This window comes from Lynx rufus, unplaced genomic scaffold (assembly GCF_022079265.1).
Source record: "Lynx rufus isolate CCGP_SWC_20201006 ecotype Redwood Valley unplaced genomic scaffold, mLynRuf1.p SCAF_1, whole genome shotgun sequence".
NCBI classification, from domain to species: domain Eukaryota; kingdom Metazoa; phylum Chordata; class Mammalia; order Carnivora; family Felidae; genus Lynx; species Lynx rufus.
Genome location: NW_025814823.1, coordinates 141,788,513 through 141,795,681, shown reverse-complemented (window position 1 = coordinate 141,795,681; position 7,169 = coordinate 141,788,513).

Genomic DNA, 7,169 nt, shown 5'->3' with positions numbered 1-7,169 from the left:
CCAGGCTGTCTCACCTTTTTGGCTTTAGCATTTCCAACTTGTAGACCCTGTCTTCCCTCTAATACCAAGACAGCTGCTGCCACGCTCATGGGCAAGTCCTTTAAATTTTCTGCTTCTCCATTTCTCCTCTATAAAATGAGATGTGATTGGCTGATGAGCTTTCTATGATAACAACTGCTACTCTGGTATGATAGTTTAACCCCCAAAATTTGAATGTACATCAGATTCACCTCGAAGGGTTATTAAAACAGTTTATGATTGTGGGTGCCTGGGTGGCTCAGTCGGTTAAGCGTCTAGATTTTGGCTCAGGTCATGATGTCATGGTTCATGAGTTTGAGCCCCACATCTGGCTCCGCGCTGGCCATGTGGAGCCTGCCTGGGATTCTTTCTCTGTCTCCCTCTCTCTTCCCTTCCCCAGCTTGATCTCTCTCTGAAAGTAAATACTTAAACTTAAAAAAAAAAAAAAAGTTTCTGATTCAATAGGTCTAGAATGGGGCCTGAAAATTCACAAGTCCTAACTTCTACCAAGTTCCCAGGTATTGCTGCAAGTGCTGGTCCAGGGACCACACTTTAAGAACCACTGGTTTAAGTCATCAGTGTGTCAGGTTCCCTGACTGGCAAAACGCAGGAGTGGCTCTTAAAGAGGAATCATATTACTCCTAGATAATTGCCAAATCCATTGGGGAGCTTTTTAAAAATATAGATAATTGAGCCTCACCCTGAGAGATTCTGATGCTGTGGATCTGGGGCTGGGCCCACGAATAGGTCTTTTAGGTGATTTGGGGGTTAGACAGTTAACCTTTAAGGTCTTTCTAGCTCCCAGTTGGAAAAGCACGATTGCCCGTTCCAGCAACTTGAATAGTCACAAAAGAAAAATAGCTTCAAAGGAATCAGTATTTTTACCATCTTTCCTTTCAAATTCACAGACATCTAGGAATCTGTATTTTATTTATATTTTAATATTTTATTCATTTATATTTTATTTGTATTTTAATATTTTCTTTATTTAAACACCTCCCTGCCACTAGGGGTGAAAAAGAAACTAGACCTTATCCTACTAGACTCTTCACTTCCCTTCAAGAAGCAGGGAAAAAATCTCAGCTCTTCTAAGAAACTTTCCCTACTCTCCTCCTTCTGGAGGTGTGTAAATTCTCCACTCTTAACTCTCTTAGCCCTTATCTATATTAATATGATTACTTTTTATAAATGTGTTTATAGTTATTTGGTTTTAATAACGCATGGGCAGAGTTTTTAAAATCGTATAACGTAAAAGGTCACAAAACACAGCAGACTCTGCCCACGTTCCCAGTGTGATTCTCCAGAAACGGTGTTAGTTCTTTGATCTGCTCCTTCTGGTGTTTACCTTCATTCTTTCGGAGTCATGGGTGTAAACTGCTTATTTCTTCATTTCCTGATTTCCAGCCTCATTTACTGACTTCCCACAATGATAGCCGAGAGTTTTCTTCTCTTAAGCCAATTAATGTACTTTGATTATATGTTTGATTTTTCCCCACAATTATTTCTTTTTCTTGTAATTAATAATAGCCTCAGTACTTTTATTTAATTTTTATAAATCCATCCTTAATTTTTCCCAAATGCCCTGACAAATCTGTCAAACAGCTGACAAATGAGTCTTTCCAACTTTTAAACAGATGACATCTGTTCTTTTCTACATGGAGCCCTCTCTTCTGAAGCTTCCGTCCTCTGGCCCCACTAGGAACGGCTAGCTCCCTGCCACATGCCCGTCCTCCTGGTGGTGTCCTCCAGCCTTGGTCTTGTATTGAGACCTCTGTTGCCAGAATCCTATGTCTTCCTCTTTTTCTTTCTAGAACTTATATTATTCAGATATTGGATCTTCTGGACTCATCTCCTATATCTGTGCTTTCCATTATGGTGCCATCTAGCCACTTGTGGCTACTGAGCACTTGAAGGGTAGACTGTCCAAATGGAGGTGTGTTATGAGACTCAGTATGAAAAAAGATTATAAAATATTTCGTTAATAAATGTTATATTGATTACATATTGAAACGATAGTATCTTGAATTTTTTAGGTTAAATAGAATACATTACTAAAATTAATTTTGCCTATTTTTTTAATGTTTATTTATTTTTGAGGGAGAGAGCGTGTGTGAAAGCAGGGGAGAGGAAGAGAGAAGGGAGGACAGAGGATCCCAAGTGGGCTCAGTGCTGACAGTAGAGAGCCCAATATGGGGCTCGAACTCATGATTGGTGAGATCATGATCTGAGCTGAAGTCAGAGGCTTAACCGACTGAGCCACCCAGGCACATCTTGCCTATTCTCTTTTATGTGACTACTAGAAAAATCAAAATTAAAAGTGTGGCTTGTAATCTGTTTCTATGGACAGCACTGTTCTAATTTGTGTTATCTGCTCTGTTCCATTTTCCATCTCTTTATTCAGTCTGTTTTCTGGGAAATGTCATCAATTCCACCTTGTAATTCTTCTACTGTATTTTTAATTTCAACTGTCATCTTTTTACGTTTCCAAAAGCATTTTTTGATCTTTTAGTCTTTCTTTTACATAGCATATTTCATTTGTTTTATGAATGCAATAGTTTCTCATCTCTGATTTTGTAACTTTAGTTCTCTTGACATTTTATTCTGCTGTATTCACTGTTCCTACAAGCTTCTTCATTCTCTTTGGTCTCCATCTTTCACCTTAGAAATTTCCTCAAGTGTCTAATGCTTTTTGGCTACGCATTTATATTCAAGGGGTACCAAAAAAGCTGCTTAGGAATACCATGTGCCTTGACTTGTTGGCTTGTGGTCTTTACTGTGGATTGATGGGTAGGAAGCTGAACTTTCTTTTTGAGATGACTCTCATCACTCCCAACACCACATATTAGTTTGTGGAGGTTTTTTCTCTGCTACTTTTTTGTAGGATGATGTCTTGATAAGTAGTTGTGGGAAGGGAGAGAGATGCTAGGAGCCACATATTCATTTTTCAGTTAATTTGATTATTTTCAGCATCTACTTATCCTGGGCCTCTCTGATAGGTTTCCAAATCCAGATCTTCTCATGTTCATTATCTCTAGGGAATTAAACCTTCTGTTTCTCTTGAAAGTACAGGTAGGTACCTGACCAGAGGTTGGAATGGGAAAGAGGATGTGATTCATCCAACCATGCTCTCCTCCATCACACGGTAGGGCCAAGAGCCTCCCTTCTTTTTGATGCCCTTTGTGAATACATAGGTTGTTTAACATTCTCTATCCTGCTAAGTCAGTTACCATTCCTCTTTCTGCTTCTCATTTTTAGAAGCTGTATTTATTTTTTTAATGTGTATTTATTTATTTTGAAAGAGTGAGCACCTGTGAGTGGGGGAAGGAGAGAGAGAGAGAGAGAGAGAGACAGACAGACAGACAGAATCCCAAACAGGATCTGCACTGTCAGCACAGAGCCTCTAGCAGGGTTCCATCTCACCAATTATGAAATCATGACCTGAGCCGAAATCAAGAGGTGGCCGCTTAACCAACTGAGCCACCCAGATGCCTCTAGAAGCTGTGTTCTCCTGTCCTGTTCTGGTTGTCTTTGTGGGTTAATTCATTTTTAATTATGTAGCATTTTCTTCGTAGGGTTTCAGTAAACAGAGGAGATCAACACATTTTCTCATCTCTACCTGAAGACCTATTTCCACCCTGAGCTCTAGTTATCTACTTCTTTTTATTTTTTCCTATAAGAGAGGGCAGGGTCAAAGTCTGCCTTAACTTTGAGTCAACTCCCACCACTTTCTTTGTAGTGTCTACATGTGACTTTGTATATACTAAGTGCTCAGTGGAGAAGGAAGTCACTCATGTAAATTATCTATACTTTTGACTGTTATTGGTTCCCTGTGTGCCTAGGTAAAGTCACTTTACCTCTTTGGGTCACAGGAGATCTGAGCTAGAGTCTGGTCTCTAGATGATTCCTAAAGGCCCCATTTATCTTTAACGTTCTAAGAATCCATGTGCCCAGTTCCTCCAGTAGTTTTTACTGTTTGCTAATGTGTATCATATCATCAGTAGACATCTAACCTAGAGACCTTTTGCAAAGGAAAGAATTTAAATCCGTCAAGAGAGGCAACATTTGCTCCTAGTTGAAAGGCTTATAATCCATGATCAACAGCAGTGACCAGGGGTGCCTGGGTGGCTCAGTCGGTTAAGCATCTGACTTCGGCTCAGGTTATGATCTTGCGGTTGGTGAGTTCGAGCCCCGCATTGGTCTCTGTTCTGACAGCTCAGAGCCTGGAGCCTGCTTCAGATTCTGTGTCTCCCTCTCTCTCTCTGCCTCTCCACTGCTTGAGCTCTGTCTCTCTCTCTCTTTCAAAAATAAACCAACAAAAAACCCAGCAGTGACCAAGTGTAGTATTAAAGATAGAACGAGAATAGCAAGTGCAATGAAACCAGTACCTTCTTCCTGTCCTACCTATATAAGTCCGGGCATATCTCATGGGAAGATGAAGAAGGTAGGTGGGGTCAAGCTACTAGAAGTTGTTTTGTTTTACTATTTTTTTTGTTTGTCTTTAATGTTTATTTATTTTTGAGAGAGAGACAGAGCATGAGCAGGGGAGGGGCAGATAGAGACAGAGATATGAAATCCAAAACAGGCTCCAGGCTCTGAGCTATCAGCATAGAACCTGACATAGGGCTCAAACTCATGAGCTGTGAGATCGTGGTCTGAGCCGACATCGGATGCTTAACCACCTGAGCCACTCAGGCGACCCTAAGATTTTATTTTTTTTTAATTAAAAAAAAATTTTTTTTTAACGTTTATTTATTTTTGGGACAGAGAGAGACAGAGCATGAACGGGGGAGGGACAGAGAGAGAGGGAGACACAGAATCGGAAGCAGGCTCCAGGCTCCAAGCTGTCAGCCCAGAACCTGACGCGGGGCTCGAACTCACGAACCGTGATATCATGACCTGAGCCGAAGTCGGACGCTCAACCGACTGAGCCACCCAGGTGCCCCCCTAAGATTTTATTTTTAAGTAATCTCTATACCCAACATGGGGCTCGAACTTAACAACCCCCACGTCAAGAATCACATGCTCCACTGATTGAGCCAGCCAAACACCCATAGAAGCTGCTTTAAAGTATACCTGCAATTTTGGTGAAGTCAACAGATCAGGAGACAGTTGTCACTGAAACGATAATTTCTTAAAATTCCCAAGAAGGGACATGGTGTCCCTACATGATGTAATGTAGGACGATAGAGGGAAGCACTAGGGTGAGTCAGGAGGCAGAAGGAATGTGAGAAAAGCATGAGCAAAAGACTTGAGTGCAGTTTTTGCAGGAGGGAATGGGAGGGAATGGGCAAAGTAACAAGGAGCTGAGCAGGCTTAGGATTGGACAGTTTAATAGTTTGAATAATTGATAGCTGGCCCTGGGCTATAGGGGTAGTCCTCAGTTGTCCACTACCCGGGCCTGGGATGATTAGGGCAGAGGAATATTGCCTCCTGGAGTCAGATAGAGGTGGTTCAGAGTAAGGACTCTGGTTGATTAGTTTGCATTTGAAAGGTACTCTTGCTGGTAAGTTGTTTGCTGTCTCAAAGAAGTGGCTAAGCCCTAGGAGGGCCAGACTCTGCCTAGTCAGGGAGGCCCCAGATACCAGAGGATCAAAAAGATAGAAAATGAGAAAATACAGTTAATACAGAAGTGGTCAAACAAAGGCTGAGTTACAAAGGTAGAAACTCACGAAGAAGCAGACAATCCGGCAGGAGTATGAGTAGGAGTATGAGTCCTAGTAGAAGGAATATGAGTAGACCAGAACTTATAAAAACAATGGTCAGAACTGTTCCATGTTTAAGAAAACTGCAATTGTAGTATCATCATGGATGGACTGTAGGCAGGGTAGAGAATATGTGAGGAGATTTAGCTTTCTCATATAGCCAGAAGTCTGGAGGCACAGGGTAGGGCTGACGCAGCCACTCGAGGAAGCCGCCAAGGAGCCAGGCTCCATATGACTTCTTGCTCCACCAGCCTTTATACTCTTGCTGTTGTTCACGTGGGAACTAGACCCACCTGCCTGTGGGCATTGAGTCCAAGTCCCAGCCAGGGAGTAAGAGCAGGTGGAATGACAAAAGGCAGATTCCAGCCGATATTTCCCCTTTTTATCTTGGAGACAACAGCTTTCCAATAGATTTCTGCTTATATCTCCCTGGCCAAAACTGAGCTACGTGGTTTGCCCCAAGGAGCAGGGAATCTGGGGGAAGTAATTGTTTCTAACATTTACATTGCTACCTCAAACAAAAGTGAGGTTCTGCTGGTAAGGATGAATCCATACGTGAATGGATTGTATTTAGTAGCGTCTGCCACAGAAGGAAAAAGGAAATAGAAGCTTGTCAACTAAACGAGACAAACCATATAAAGTATTTAGCACAATGCTAGCTTATGCATGTACTCCAAAAAAAGAAAAAGAAGTTTGTTGTTGCTGCTACTAAAAACACGTTCCATCATTGTCTTGATTTTCGTTCCCAATAATTCAACAAATGTTTATTGTACTTTGACATTGTTGAGTCTTTAGGTGCTGGGGCTCAAAAAAGGGAATACCATTCTGATTCCTGCCTTCCAGGAGCTTACCATTGGGCAGATAAATAGATGATGAATTGAATGTATTTATCAGCAGAGGCAGCCTTGGAAGTTATTTGAAGTAGACAGAACTTGAGAGCACCCGGTACAAACGAATCCCTCATTTCACAGATGAGGAAAGTGGGGGCCACCAGGGAAATGAAGGGGCTGGCCGCAGCCACCCAGTTCTCTGAGAACGGGGTCTGCCTCCCAAGCCTCCTGATGCCCCCAGCTGGTGCCCCTTCTCTTAAACTGCCCTGTTGAAAGTGATTTGAAAATATAAAGCTGGATGAGGAGACCATAATAATACACCCTCTCCCTTTGGGGAGATGGGGAAGCCATCTCACAGAAGCATGCCCTTGGCCCAGGAGGAAATATGACCGGCAGTAGATTAGCTGAACTCCCAGGATTGTGATGTGTGTGTGCCGGCATGAAAATGAGGACCCTTCTGAGTGGCAGGTAGGAGAATTCCTCTGGGTCAAGACTTTTATCCATGCTGTGGTTTTTAATTAGCAATCCTGATTTTTCTAAGGATTGCATTAAATCAGCAAATGCTTCTTATAAAATTCCCCACCTACTATTGGACAGCACGGGTCACTAAAATATGGAA